This window comes from Hetaerina americana, unplaced genomic scaffold (genome assembly GCF_022747635.1).
Source record: "Hetaerina americana unplaced genomic scaffold, ioHetAmer1.1.p SCAF_26, whole genome shotgun sequence".
Lineage (NCBI taxonomy): Eukaryota > Metazoa > Arthropoda > Insecta > Odonata > Calopterygidae > Hetaerina > Hetaerina americana.
The window spans coordinates 1,124,630-1,141,558 of record NW_027286830.1 but is presented as its reverse complement, the minus strand read 5'-3'; positions in this window follow the sequence as shown (position 1 = coordinate 1,141,558).

Genomic DNA, 16,929 nt, shown 5'->3' with positions numbered 1-16,929 from the left:
TCCTCCGTTTAGTAGTTTGACACAACACCCCTGGACTGCTGCGACCCATATGTTAATACAAGTTATCATATTTCTATTGAGTAGTAAACTATTTTAGCATCAATATTATGTGGTTAAAAGTTACATATGTTTGTATGGGATTTCTTAAACATCACGGTTTTTATTTAGAATAATTATACTTTGTACTCCATAAAACTGATGATTCTGCACCGCAGTGAAACCTTTGTCGCATTAAACTTTATTTTTTGTGTGGATTTACAAAGTTTTATTTTGACATAATTCATCCCTACTGCTTGTTGAATGAAATTAAAATTCTTTTTGACTAACATTCTTATTCTGCTACGGTATGAGACCTATGGAGGGCTAAATGCAAGAGTCTTATAACTAATTTATATGTTTATTTTATAAAATGTACGAAATGGGAAAGTTTCTCATTCACATGATTGATGTATTTTATTACACTTCATTGTAAAGCTGAAATGAGATCTTTGATGTTGACATTACCTTTAGACAACTATGAATGAACTTTTAATGTATGGGAGACTTTACTTCATTAATACTATTTCTTTGAGGATAAATGAGAAATTCTCCTCCTTATATGGAACCTAATATAATTAAATAAACCTTTTTGAAAATGTCCCTGCCCTTGCACCCTGGATTCGTTCTTGGCTTCCACGCTCAAATGAATGTGCAAAGTGCATCTGAAATATTAACCATTGCATTGGAATAGGAATTTTTAGGAGGCTAAAATTTGCATGGGTTTACATGTATAAATATAAATGTTATCACCAAAATATTGATGATTTCAATCCCAAGGTTTTAAAAGTTTTTGGAAAACCTTAGAAAATATTTTTAAAAACTTGGTAGAGCACCCATTTAAGCATCAAAATTTGTCATTCCTCAGCTTCTAATTTTCTTTTAATCTTAATTCAAAGCATGAAATTCTGGTTCCTGAGTTTAGTCTCTCGTTCATCGTACTCCATGGAAGACTGTTTCTGCTCTTAGTGAAAGTTTCTCACCTACAAATTGAAGCTCACCTTTTTGGAATGACATTTCTGAAGAATAAATTCAAGCCTTAGCAAAGTATTTGTACTTCTAACGATCATGTCCAATCACACATTATATGAAATACAGTAAAAATCATTTCACTTTATCATTAATGTATTTATATCTGATTGAGTACCACTATAATTTTAAACTCAATTTTAATAATTACTATTATCATGGGGTTGTGGTCAACATCTTGGGCGATTTTCAATGCAAGAGTAGAGCTGATCTGGTTTGTGATTATGGTTCTTTTCTGGGCACTGAATCGGTATGACTTGTTTGGACATGACTTTCCACCACAGAACAGTGTAGCCAGGCTCAATTGACTAATTGTAATGCTAGGAATCATATATTTTTGCTTTCTGTCAATGAATTAATAAAGAGTGACAGAATAGCTGTTATCCATGATGTAAATATCTATAGGGCTGTCACATCATCAGTATTTATGATCTTATGAAGTCTAATGATGGGTAGTATTCTTACAGAGTTGGGAGCACTAGTCCTTACTCCGGATTATATGTTGGCTCCTAAAACACATTGTTGCCCCGTCTGGGTAGAGCTTCGAATTTCCAGGGTCACTAGCCAGATTTAAATATGGGGGCCTCCAGTGCAGTAGATGAGTCATGCTAGTACATTGCCCAGCTGCTGTATTATATAATTAATACATAGGAGTATTTTAATAATGGTGACATCTTATCATGCTAAATGTTTAAGAGCAGTGAGTAGGTACTAGGTAGTAGTTGAATGTCATGCTGTAATTTAAAGCGCATGTATTCTAGCAGAAGACAGAATTCATTGCGAACTTGTAAGCAGTGGTCTTGGAAATGGGATATTTTTGTGGGTGTATCAAGAGCAATGACGATCACCATTATACTAGATACTACCAGACATGAATAATGCTCTAAAGAAATAAAACTAAATGTGCAATATTCTAACACATGCATGCAATTAATCTTTCACTACTCGGTGTTATTGAGGAAAAAATACAAGCATAACTGAGTTTATATCAACTCATTAGATTTTATAATCAAATTCTGATGATTTTAGACAATTAATTCACATTGCCATGAACAAATCTCTTGTACTAAGTTTAGTTTGAGGAAATCTAGTGATTCTTGTCAAAATAAATAATTATGATGATGGGATTTTTTATTTTTATACCTTTCAGAAAAGTGCTAGCAGTTGGCATTAGGTATGATGATGAAAGATGTCATGGGAAAAATCGATCTAAAACATCAGCCTTGATTACCAGAAAGTGTAATTATTATCAGAAAGTACCTTTATTATTGGGCGAAGAAAACCTCTAAAAATATTGAGACTTTCAAATAATTTTTATAAAACCGACACAGCAAAGGTTTTTCACAAGAAAAATACGGAAAATTACTGATTTGAAGGCTTAAAAATGACTATGGTTTACATGAAGGCATGTGTTAAACTGTTTTCGTAAAATTACAAGAATCGGATAGAAAATTAGTTCCTACTTATTTATCTTTTCAGTATTGAAATCAAATTCAACTTACTTGTCGAATGCAATTCTCCTTTGTAAACACTACGATTATAAATATCATGAATGTAGTGCTGGAGTACGGTCGTCGAAATCAAAGTGCCAAGGATATTCACTTAATTTGGGATTTTCCATTGACACTTGTAAAGCTGGAAGGTGCTCTCTCCATAGTTCAATTAGTTTGATGAAGACAGCTGGGAATATCATTTTTTTTTTGAAATTTTACTGCGAAATGTTAGGTTTAAATATATGTCGGGCGCCATATTTTGAAATCAACCAATCATTTGTAACCTTAAAAATTCACTTCTAATGGAAATCCACCAATAAACGTGAGTTAAAGAAAAATTTTACATTTAAAGTAACAGCGCCCTTTCGAAGGGTCCGCAATTAAGCAAGGTCTTGTGTTATATAAAATACAATCATTTCGACTACTAGGTGCTTTATTTACTGTGATTTCAAATAATAATATCGGTCGCGTGATGGAAACCAGTTAGTCGAATGAAACTCGGAAGAACAACGCGACATCAGAGCAAATTCTTCTCTCGGACCAAACGGTAAGACATAATTAGAAGAGTAATTTTTACAAACAGTTACCTTTCGCTATTTTTGAATGAAAAGCTATAAATTTACCGGAAATTATTCCTTTTATTTTAAGAAAGTGCTAAGAATGACTGGAGATGGCTTCTTACTCAAAACTTGAGATCAGTGATTAATATACATCAAGCTATTGCTTCTACCGACTTGCTTTCTTTATGCCAAATATTTCAATTGATACATTTTTTAGAATTTTTATTTGATGTTTCATGCTGGAACTGCTGATGCTTTTATTTCAACTATCCTTTGTTTTGGAATGATAATAATGTATATTAAAGATGCCTCCTTTATTGACATAGTTGAAACAATCAAGTTTTCTTATGGGCTGACTGACTGTTGGTGGTGTGTGGGCTCTCTAAAAATATGTTTTTCTTAGGCATCACTGTAGCAGTGTATAAAAACATATGCATTCTCATCTTATTGTGCAGAAGTGAAATTTAGGTGTGTCAGAATAAACAAAAATGTTGAATTGATGCAGTGTGTATTTTTGGAGTCAAGGTGTGTTGAAAATAATTATGATATGGAGGGGAAAGAGAGATGGGAGAGGTAATCCTTAAGTAGCAAGAAACCATAACCTTTTCAAGGTGGTCCTGCTATTACAACAGACTGGAATGCTAATAAACTTCACTGAGGTGGGGTCAGCAGCCACCACCAATATAATCAGAGAGTTGAAGAAAGTACTAGTTGGTAGTAACCAACTATTCAGGGTAATCAACTAAAGGAGGAGCTGTCAGGATTGAAAGTTGGGAATTATTTTCCTAGTACATGAAAAGACAACTCCTGTTGAAATTATCATGGGCTCACACCTGCATTCTATTATACTAAGTATTTACTAAAAACTGTCAAGGAGACTGACACCCTTATTGAAGAAAATCCAGGGTGATTATTACAGTGGTTTGGGAGAAAACATTTGACTTACAGATAAATATTCTCATCGTGACAAGTTCTGGAAAAATTATGAATTTTATTTAATCATCATGAACTATCAATCTGAGGATTGCTTTGTTTCAGCTCTCCAAACTACATGTTTTCTGTTCACTTTCAAGCCCTTGATTTCCTCATTGGTCCATGCATAAATAGTTTTTAATACCTTCTTGCACGAGTATTTAGTCCTTTGCCTTTATTTGTTATTCTTCGCCTCCATTTTTCCTTAAATCATGGTCTTCAGCAAACTGTTGTGCCTCAGGAAGTATCCCTTTTCTTCTAGTTTCCTTTCTTCTTCTGAGGGTTGTACAAAGGCATCTCCACTCACTCATTCTTTAAAGTACTTTACCTTTTTTTTCTCTGCCTATCCATTTTATTTCCATCCTTCTTTGGTGACACTGTGTTTCAAATGCCTCCAATCTTCTTTTTTATTCCAGGTCTTTTGTTTAAGCCTCCTCACACCCATAGAAAATAGAGTCTATATATATAAGTATTTCAGCAAATCACTTTCTTATGTCTCTGCTAGTGTGTTTACCATTAGTAGTTGCTTCTCATAGGAAGGCTTCTTTGTCATTCCTATTCTGCTTACTGTATCCTACTTGATTTTTCCCTCAAAAGTGTTCCTGATGCATAAATATAATAACTCTTTCACTTGTTGCTGCATGACTTTCCCTATTCTTATTTGTAGATTTTCTTTCCTGTTTCCCAGGAGATTATTACTTTTTTAAAAATTTTATCGTGACTTTTTACTCCACTTCTCTGCAGTGGCTAGTATCCTATAAAGACTTCTTTCTTATCATTCAGTATAGTAAAACCATCTACAAATCAGAGCAAGCTCATCTTTTCTCTGTGCACACCACCATTTTCATACACCACCTCTTATCCTTCCTTAATCTTGTTAATTGCCTTCTCAATGTACACGTAAATATCTGGCTCTAATGAGCGACCTTGTGTTTCTCTTGTTGCTATTTTAGTATCTTCATTGCTTTCATCACATCTAATCACTGCAGGTTGTTTTCTAGATAGTGTGGGTATGAATCTCCTTTCATACTAGTTCATTCCAATTTCTTATATGGTATGTAGCATCATATTCCAGTTCATAATGTCAAAGTCTGATAGCAAGAATAGTTTCTTTTCTTCCTTTACTTCTTCTAAATCAAAATGTTCCTAATTTAAGTGCTCATCTGCTTTCTTTTCCATTTTATGGTAAATTATTCTTAACATTATCTCCTATGTATGGGTATGAGACTTATTGGTTTTGAATTTTTCACATTCTCATGCCCTTTTCTTTTTTATTTCAGGGATGATTATATTCTTATTAAGTGAATCAGCATTTCTCATCCTACATTCATATCACATACTAGGTTGGATAGCTGTATCAGTATTACTTTTCCTAAATTTTTTATTTGTTCAAAGGGTGTATCCTTGTTCTCTGGTGCCTTTTTTGCCATTTACCCTTTAGTACAGTGTCAAATTCAGTGCTGTGGGTGTAATGTTCTTTCTTATAATTTTAGCAATAAACTCTTCCAGTGCACCAGTATTGATTTCTATTCCATTATAAAGTTTCTCCATATCCTCTTTCTATATCTTCTCTTTGTCTTCTACTTTGGGTGAGAATTTAGTGTTCATCCTAAATTTCATTGATGTCTCATGAAATTCTGTCTTATGTTTATTGAAATAGTGTCTCACTGTTCTCTAAGCCGCTTCAACTTTTCCCTGGATAAGGTTTGCTGCACTTCTTTGCACAGGATCTTTACCAATTCCTCTCTGACTTTACTTGTTACAGTATATTACAATCTGTAACTCCAAAACCTCTGTAATCTTTCCATGACCTCCCTCTGTATTTCCTCTCTCCATCTTCTGCTCAATTTTTTCATCAAATGTCAATCTGTCATTGACATTTCCTATCATTTTTTTCTTACAAGGGATCTCTTCCCTTATCTATCAAGTTAACTTTTTATTGCTCAGCCATGATTGAAACCCTTTGGTTGACTGGCTAAATAAGCTTGACCATATTTAAATGCAACTAATTTTATGAATTCCTCACCTACTTTCATTCATATCCCCTGTTCTTTTCATGCCTCCTCCACTATTTACTCCAAATATATGTTCAATAGAATGGAGTATAATGGACACATGTCTTACTTCTCTTCCTAACTTTGGCCACTCATACACCTGAGCAGTCTAAGAAGTCACATTTATGTACATTGAAATGCATTAGTGATAAGTGACACTACTGTCTTAATCCTCTTTCTCATAGTGCCCATCTGACTCTCCATCCACTACTTGCACCTGAGCAGTCTGTGACAATACAGGTTACAGATAAATCCCCTCCCTATCCTTTCATTCCACTTCTATCTACTGTCAGCCCTGGTGTTGGGGGGATGACAACCTCGCCTGCCAATTCAGAGGTCGTGGTTTCGATTTCTGCCTAGGTGGGTTTTTCTCCATCTAGGGCTTGGGTGTTTGTAATTGTTTCCATTGTATATATCGGTATTAAAAGTCTAATGTTAAGGCTAAAGAGTTGTTTTCAGATTCATGCAAAAGAAATAAATCTTCTGTACACATTCATTAATTCTACCTAAATTATTCTTTATAAGTCCATGTTAAATGAGTTTGTAATTTATCACAGACTTTATGGTACAACATGTTTCACTGACTTGTGGCATCATCAGGTACAAGGTATTCACACAGCTGTTGAATATATACTCTTTGGACAGAGGAGAGGGGGGGGGGGAGTTTAAGGGGTCAGGATTTTTGGCACTTCAAAGTTGATTGTAGTGGTTTTTTCAGTTAAGGGAACGAGAAGCAGTAGTGCCTTGGTTAAGGCACTACTGCTTCTCACTAAGCATTGAGTCTGGTCTGGGGTAAGAGTAAACCATGGCCACTGACTTTGAAGTACCGAAAAACCCGGCCCCCCACCTTCAACTTCTACCCCTCCTCCTCTGTCCAAAGGGTATACCTATATTCAACAGCTGTGTGTGTAACTTGTACTTGATGATGCAGCAAGTGATGAAATGTGTTTTAAGGTAGTAGTTCCACTATAAATTAGAATGAAAACTATTCCTTCCATGTTTCCTATAGTTTTGAGTAGTTCCACTGGAACCTCCACAGTCTTTTTTGATTTAAATTCCCTTCATTCCCTTTCTACCTTGTAATCAAATATGCCTTGACCTAAGTTATCCCCATCCAAGTCATATTCTCTTTTTATGTCTAAACCTCCTGGTCTAATATCTCTATCTTATAAATCTTCAATACATATATTCTTCCTATCTCTCTTGAATCCTCCATGGTTTAAGAAATAATGTTATGGTTATACCTTTAATAGTGTGCATGGATTGTTTCTTCTTATTTCCTGATAGTGCATTCACCTTTCTAAACAGTGTAACCATTGCTCCCTGCCTCTGTAAGCTGTAAATGTCCTTCATGGCTTTGATATTTCTTTTTGAAATGTTCCCAACTCTCCTCTGTTGAACCCATCTCCCTGTCCTCATTCTTAAACTTTTCCACTGCCTCTTGGTCCTCCTTCTTATTCATCCTGGTAAATGTTTTTAAATTTCATTTCTTCATCCTTATTCTCTGTTTTATCCTTGTTAATATGGCTTTACCCTTCATTACTACTAAATGATGATCTAAATCTGCACCATCTCCCAGGAAACTGAAAATTTGTAATGCTTTTCCTAATCCTTGCTTGACCATGATATAGTCATATTGATAGAAATGAGCTCTTGCGGCTAGTAATATATAATAAATGTGAAACTCCAATAGCCGTAACTGTTTACGGCTATTGGAGTTTCACATTTATTATACATGATATAGTCCAACTGATATCTCTATGAATCCCCAGGCATTTTCAACAAATACTTATGTCTATTGTGGCTTTTAAGTCAAGTATTCATTGTGTTTCAAACATTTCTCTCATAGAACTCCATTTATTTCTACCTGCAGTCAGTCTTTGTTCCTCAGCCATATTCCCCTACCTCACTACCGTCTCTCATGTTCCAATCCCTCGTCACCATCAAAGACCCAAGATTATTTCTTCTAATAAATCACGTCTTTTTCTTCCTCCCTTTGGTTACTTTTTGTCAAGTTGCCTTGGACAATGACCATGTTTGTTAGTTCAAATTAAACATCTACTAATAATATTCTATCACTTGCCTACTCTTGTATTTTCTACAATTCCTCCTACCTTTTTTTCAATTCAATTGCCAACCCTCGCTGGTCTTCTCTCTCTTCACTGTATATTACTTTATAACTACTGCTAAAGAAATCCCCGCTATCTGTCCATTTAACTTTGAACTGCCCTAAAATTTCCATATTTCCTCTCTCCATTGAATGCCTTATGTTTTCTTATTTATCTGCCGGCAAGGTCATCCTAACTTTCTAAGTCCTTATTAATACTCGTTTGATCCTCTTCTGATTTGTCTTCAGGGCTGCTGGTAATTTTGCTTTGCAAGAATTTTGCGGATTGATGACTTGAAAGCCTTGCCTATCCCACTGCTGGACTAGGTACACCATTAGGCTGAGTCCTGCAGTTGCCAGGACTCATGTCTATTCTTGCTTCAATTATCTTAATATTTTTTGAAAAAATTATTGTGGTGGTTTCCCATTGACTTTATCAATAGTGTTTTTAGTGTGACACAATCAGTCAAAAGGCCACTTGCCCTGGGGTTGAATGCCTTTGCAGTCACCTCACTGCAGAACAGGCACTTCGAGAACTACTTTTCACCTGGCTCTTGTAACATAACTGGTATGGGTAATCCTCCTAGTTGCAATAATCATTGTTCCCACCAGCACAGCTCTAAGAGTTATCAGAATATACAAGCCCTGCTACCATATGAAGGTTGTTTTCCATGGTGAGGGAGATACTATACAATTCTCTGAAGGGTAAAATTTTGCAAATTTCAGCTTTCACCGTACACCAGTTTTTGACTAAAATATTTAATTATGTAAATCATTTTTATTGGCTATTTACTCAATTATGACAACAGCCACTTGCATATCCTTCATTTGCTTATTAATGGAATGAAAGAACGTTAATTTTCTGCTTTGTGGATGAAACTATAAATCCAGTGCTTGGTTGTTTTTATTTGATTTCTTTGAGCATTTGGATTGAAGGTACAAGCTAAAATTGTACTTAGGCATTTCATGATTGCATTCTTAAGTACAGTGATTAATATACCTAACCTCAGTCATTCATATTAAGAAAAACCTTATGTACACAATTTATGAAAAAATAATGTTTAAAAACAAAACTTTTGACACACTTCATCCTTTCTGACTCAATGTAAGCATGGCAAATATATATCTGGCTGCATTAAAAATGTAGGCTTAATTTTTGACAAATTATACTTTATATATTTGGGTTATGTGTGTATTTCACCTGGCCACACTATGCAGTGTCATGTTTGTACTAATTATCTAGTTTTTAAAAAAAGGTTTTAACACTCAAAGTTTAGGTCATTATCTCAAAACTATGCTGAGTCACTAAAAGTTCAGTTTGAGAAAAACTCTTCTAGTAAATATTTGCCCTGGCATTCAAAAATATGATTTTAGAGTAATTTAGAATATTTTTCTGTAATTTTTGTTGTTTTTTTATTTTCATTGTATTATTTTATAAATTATTATCGGTATTCTACTGGTTGAGGTAGGTTTTGGAGGACACAGCCTATACAGTTGTAAAACTACATTTATTTGCCTTCTCTAACTGAAAACACACCCTGCACTGCATTAAACTGTTTGTGGTTCCTCTGTTTATCCTTAACCTCCTCCAACCTTGCCTGCCTAACATTCTCCCCTCCATCACAGTCTTCAAAATCCTATTGCCAATCAAAATGCTCTGCATCCAATTTCCTGCCTCTTTTGAATGTCTCCCAATGATTTTTCTCGTCCCCCAGGATGACTAGTATTTTTCATTTAGTTTCCTTTTTATCTATTTAACCTTGTCAGTCCTTCTCCACACCCACATTTCAAAAACCTGCAATCCACACCTTAATCTTGCTTCAAAGACCATGTTTCCGCACCATACAATACCATTTCCCAAATCAAAGTTTTGGCTAGCCTTGACATAACATCCTTACTCAGCATCTCTGTCATCAATGCCCTCCTTAAGAAAGCCTCTTTGTCTAGTGTAATTCCTGTCCTTTCATCCTTATTACTTTGACCATCTTGATCCAAAAGACTATTCATGCCTTCCAATTATAACATTTAACTATACCCTCCACTTTCTTGAAAATATAGTAACCTTTGTTTTGTTTGATTGACTCTCCTTGTGCCTATTATGCGGTTTTTTTGATGCACTCATTAATGATTGCCCCTTGGCTGACTGGCATACTAAAGCTTGATCATCTGCAAAACTAACTGGTTTTATGAATTGATCCAAATGATAAAAATGATTTTCATTCTTTTTTCAGTTCTTCCCACACCACTTTTACCATTTCCTCCGCATATACCTGGAAAAGCACGAGTAGCTATTTCCTTCAAGTATATAGTATGATGAACAGAATGGATTATAATGGGCTCATGTCTTACTTCTCTTCCTAATATTGGCCATTCCCACTATCCATTCACTACATACACTTGAGCAGTTTAAGAAGTCACATATATTTACATTGAAATGCATGAGTGATGATTGACTTTCCTGTCTTAATCTTCCTCCTTATGTTGGCTATTCTGACTCTCCATCCACCACATTCTCCTGGACATTCTGTCAAGTGCCATCTTGAAATCTACGAATCAAACAAATACATCCTGATTGTTTACTATATTTCTTTCTAAAAGTGACTTCATTAGTGCTGTGACATCACACAAACCTCTTCCCTCTCTGAATCCAATTGTATCATTCCTCAAGTGCTTGCCTTCGCCTGTTGATAAGTTACCCCTAAGTAATGATTGCACTACAAAAATAATTTCAAACAAACTTTTTAAAAACTTTATTACGGCTACATAGCTCAATAAATATTGGGAAAAATTTATTGACAATGCAGTTAGTAGTAGTATGTCCGTAGCAGTTTATTATTGTTTTGTATTGAGCTACAAAATAATGTACGCAGTTGATGGCTTTAATAAAATACCCTTATCCCCCAGTCTTTGAGTTGAGTTGATTGGGGTGGTAGTAGTTCTTATCTTTTGTTTAAGAATGTTGCCTGCCATTCATTAGATGCAGACCACTGTCTTCGTTTTCTGATTGTCTTGCTGTTGTTCTTTTACATCACTGTCTTCTCACCAAATGGTACCTTTCCCAGGTTTTCCTTCCCTGACTCTATAGTAGTTAAAGGTAAATGATGCAATACAATTTGGTCATAATGCTATGTAAATCCTGGAAATAATATGTCGATTCATATATTTGTATTTTATAGAATTTAATGAAATGTGGGGGACACTCAGTATTGTAGTAGTAGGTTTAAGTAGAGGTGACTGACAGCTGAGGTCATTTGCGCCATTAGCGATAGATGGGAAAGGAGGAAGGGTGGAGAGACACCTGGTGTTGGCATTAGCCTACTCTTAATGAAAGGCGCCAAGGGTTCCGCAATTTAACGTCCCATCCGATGGATGGCGTATACACTAAAACTGCTCTCCATAAAGCACCTTAAATGTGGATTGGGATAACATTGAAATAGATCTGCTGCATCGAGGATTCGAACTTGGGCCCTCTAGGTGGGAAGCCAATTTGTTAGCCAACGAACATCCCGATCTCCCATTTCGCTCTAATAAATGAAGTATGTTGTCATATACAATGTCAAGTTCCTAGTAAGTAGGTACTCAAATGAATCAAAATTGAATTTCATGTTGTAAAAAGGACAACGGCAGTCTTGATTTACTCGTCGTCTTCAACCCGTTGCTCACCAAGCTGCTGTTTAAAGTTCAACACAAGGAAACGGTCACTTAGGTGCAAGTCTGGACTGCGGATGGCGGTCCAAAAACGCTCGTCCACTCAACATTATTTGCTCCATTGGGATATGATGATCCTTTTCCACGCAAAAATCGAGTCGCAGCACACACTTAGCAACTGACTGGAGCACCATTTTTCACGGACATTGTCATCTCCATTCACCGAGAGGCAAATGATTACGTGGCTTCGGGAACAATCATTATGGTTCTGCATGAATGCAGCTTGTTCTGACCCATTATATTTAAATATAAGAAATCCTTCATTTTTGAATATAAGGAGAAAAAATTACTGTAACTTCCAAGGTAGAACTCGATGGGAAGTTTCGGAATTTCGATGGGAAGTTTAGTAACAGGGGGTCCGTTATACCGGAGGACAAGGGTCTTCGTATCACAGAATGTTCCCTTCTTGCCCACCCTCATTTATAGGGAGACATAAACGCGCAGTTGCCGATTTTAAATAAATCCAATCGAAGTCTTCGATATTGGGGATCATTTGTTTATATTTCACTGACAACTCGCCGTGGAAGGGTAGTAGGTTTTCGCAGATAAATCTCGTTAGCTTCGATTTGGGTTACGAATTACAGGCGTCCGTCTGCTTGGGCTTATAATATTCTCCAATTAGTTGATTGACCGTTTTTATCCTATGTAAAAGGGCTTGCGTAAATTGCGGGAGGACATGATTTAGCCCAGAGTCCACGATAAAAGGATGGTTTGCGCTAGTCATTCGAGGACGAAAATGAATAGAGTAAATACGCTGTTTGTGTGTCGACGCGATGTTTAGGAAAAAAGGCGGAGGAGCGAGGAGGAAGGGCTCATCCAAATTTTATCACTGGCGTTTTGGGAAAGAAAGCTCCTCGGGGAACACGATTTCATACGTCCAGCCTCAACTACTGTAGCTGCACCATTTTTGGAAATCACCAATTGTTTTGCTATTTAATTTCGACTTAGTCTGCATACCCTAATATCGGTCCTCAATATTGCAAGTGTTAACTGAAAATATTGCCGAATTATTATAATTAGTTGGTTATTGATGTGTATATTTTATGTTACTTTTGCGAACTCACGATAAAATGTGGTATTTAATTTTAAATTGATCTATAATTGAGTCGACTCAGCACTCACTTTTCAGGTTCTTACCAAATTGACTTAGACTTTATCTAATTAGTCTGGTAGGGTTCATTCATTATTATTATATTCCTTAGATGGTAGTCTGTGGGCTCCATTATTCCATGTATAAGTTGGTGGAATGCTTTGAGTCTTTCTTTGATCCCTAATCGAAGGGAGTAGTGATTGCCCTTAATAAGCAAGTCAAACGAGTGTAAGCTGGGTAACTCGTTCGTAAAATAATGAGTAATATTCTACAATCATTAAATGTAACTTACTTATGCAAAATGTGTATGCAATATCCAAAAACATATATACGTTAGTAGTAAATTTTAATTAGTTTTCTGAATTATATCCCATATAAAGTCCCCTTTTAATGAAATTTCTTTGTGCTGCGTTAATTCAGAAGTTTCAAGAAGACCTGTACGGCACGAGTGCCTGGGTACCGTTTAAAATTTAGGTGGCTATTATAGTACTTTTATTGTCCCAGACTTGCATTTACCGCTATGCCTTTATTAAATGGGGTAGGGGAGGAATGATAGAAGACAAGTGATCAAATGATCCGAATAGACGGCAGGGTTGGGGCCATTGCTTTTCAAAAGGATGCCTGAGGGCATATACTATTGATAAGTTTGTGAAAATTGGAATTATGAACTAACGGATTCAGTAAGAAACACACTACAGAAGCTTTTCAGCTCTTTAAATTTGAGAGACCTGTAGCTCTGCGTCCATACAATAGTATGAGATGGTGCTAGGCGCTGCCATTGTAATCATCTCGACTAAAGCTATTATTACAGGGGTATAGAAGGTCGAATCTCTCTTGGCGTATGGCTATTGATTTCGTTTCCAATTGCAGAAAACAATTCTTTTCATGTAACATTTATAAAAAGTCATGAATCGAAATGTTTCTGAAGCATATCTAGTAGATTAGAGATCGGAAATCATTGCGACCTTTTCATCTTATCTGCTGCTTAAAACTTTGTACAAAATACAAACCCTGATTGAAAAAGATGCAATAGGGGACGATAATTCACTATGGAGAACTTTTCAAGAAACGATCGGTTTCCATTTTTAAATTGTGAATGATATTCCAGCATTCTTTTTAAATTGTACTTGAAAACAGAAAATTGGCAAAATATGCGTATATTGACTATATTTCCTCTTGAAGGCTACGCAGAAGATTTATTTATGTTCGTAGGCGGTTGGCTAATGCTCTACGTTGAACTCTAATGGCATTTGATACTTCTTAAAAAGATATTCGCTCCCTGAAATTGCCTGGTAGATAGCTTTTTCATCAACCAACATGGTGCATATTTTTAATTGTCCTCCACCCCTTATTCTGCACTTAAAACTCTGGCTCCAAAATCTTCTGTTTCTTTCATGTTTTGCGCATCGTTTTTAGCAATTTCAGCCCCTTAACTAAATATGGCATTTCTCTTATGTTGTTTCTCACTTGGTTCTTTTGGTTCGTTGATTACCATAGAAAACCTTCCATCTGCCCTCTGTAACAATATTGATGTTGTCCCGTGTGAGTGAAGGAATTTTTAATTTACCCGCATATCTGCCTTACGGAATCTCTGTAATATCTCTTTCGGCTGTGTTTACACTCTGTGCCTTGCGATAGGAAACCTTCAACTGACTGCTCATTTTCCTTGTTATATACCCCTATGCCTTGGTTCTCGTCCAGTGTTTAAGCACTTCAAAGGATGATGTGAATTTTTCCAAGTCTTTCCTTGTATATTTTTCATCAGTTTATTTGAAATAGAGACTGTTTGAACTGAGGAAATTACAGGTGTTTTTTGACTGGTTAAAAATATTTTTAAAATGCAAAATAGAGGTTAAGGCGCCTATCTTAGATGAAAAAAGTGTTTTGACTGAATGTTAGTATATTTCAGTATAAATAATGTTTTTGCTTATGATTGTTTTGATACTGTGCTTGGCTTCGAATATGGTTTGCAAGCGTCAAAGTTACGCTGTATTTTTTGCTACTGAAGGTATAAAAAGAGTACATTCCTGACGATAAATAGTTTTCTGATACACAGTGAACACCTAAATATTTAATAAATAAGATGTTTATTTTATTTTAGAATTACGTTGCAATTAGGCGATTTTCCTGGTGGCAACGGTCAAGTTTGATCAAAGATAACTCTTACAACGAAAATTACATACATACACGCACTAGAAAAACAGATAAGAGCCAAAATATTCTTACATAAAATGACACTTCCACATCACATGCAAACAAACTTCCACATCACATGCAAACAAACTTCCACATCACATACAAAATGCCATCCACATCACATACAAACAATATATTAATAACGACAATGAAGTTTTTTACCCAGTGGTTGCTTTACATTTATTCTTATAACTTCTAAAATTGGATGGAAAGGCCTCAAACTAACCACCAGGCGTCTGGTTCCAATCAATAATAGTTCTATTTAAAAAAGAGTATTTTTTCTTATTTGTTTTTTGCGTCCTTATTTTTATTTTGAAACTATGGTCGTTTTTTCCCTTAAAGTTAGGCTTTTCTATCCCTTGCCATAAATCTTCCCACGCTTCGTCCTTTTTAACAATTCTATGCATCGCGCCTGACCCACCCCCTTTTCTTCTATTTTTCAAACTCTCCCATTTCAGTATATCTAACATTTCTTAGACACTATCTGTTCTTTTGTATCTTCCGAGTACATATCTTGCTGCCTTTCTTTGAACTTTTTCTATCTTTTTAATATGTCCCACCTCATATGGATCCCATACTATGGAGGATTATTCTAGGATAGGGATAACCAGTACCTTATATGCTTTTTCTTTTGTGGCTACGCTACTTCCTTTTAAATTTCTCATTACCCAATGCAATACTTTAAATGCCTTCCGTGTCAAATTATCTACTTGGACTCCTATGTCCCATGGGCATGTGATTTGTGTCGGGGCATGTGTATAATACTTATACGTAATACGAGTACGTATGGATTATTTAAAGCAGTTAATTTACTGTACTATAGAGCTTCATAGGATTTCAATGAAAGAAAGCGTCTTTCATAAAATTATAAGGGTAAATAAGATTTATTCTTCATATATTTTTTGTCAATAAGTGGACTGAAAGGAAAACATATTAAGTGGTGTTAGGTCGGGTGGGGGGGGAGAGGGGATTGATAGGAGAAATCGTAAGGAGGCAGAAAAAATGGATGCAAACCGTAGTGATTGGCAATGGGATTTTGAAGAATAATAGAGGGGAGAATGTTAGGAAAACGAGGAAAGGGCAAGGATTGGATAGGGATGTTGGACGGGATAACGTAAGTATACGGAGATGAAGAGGGACTTTGTTGTAAAGTAGCATGTTGGGTTGTGCTTTTTTATGAGAGAAAAGAGATTTATTTGGTATTTGTGTCCATCCAAAACCTTAACTACCTTAACCGGTAGATTACCTATAATAGTAACCCTCAATCAGTATTTTAGTTGCAGATTGTTTATGGGGAAGCAGTCCACATATTACTATTGGAAGATGTTTGCTTATTTTTGCAGTGAGAACACTCAGCAGCTGTATCAAACCAAGAAAAAAGTATTATTCAGTCGTGTGTTTCGTTATCGATATGGATAGAGAATCAGTCCCGGCTCCAGTTAGCTCGCTTATGGAGAGGCTAGAAAGAAATGCTTAATAATTAACAGCTCTGACTGCAGAACAAGGTAATCAGGTACGTAGATTTAGAATATAATTGAGTGTGATGTATGACTATAATTATTATTACGGCTTTTTATATTATTTTACGACTGAGCTTATTTTACGAATTTATTTCTTTATATGATGAAATGGTAAAGGAAAGACAAACAAAGTTAAATTTTGGGTTTTGGGAGTTTCATAAAAG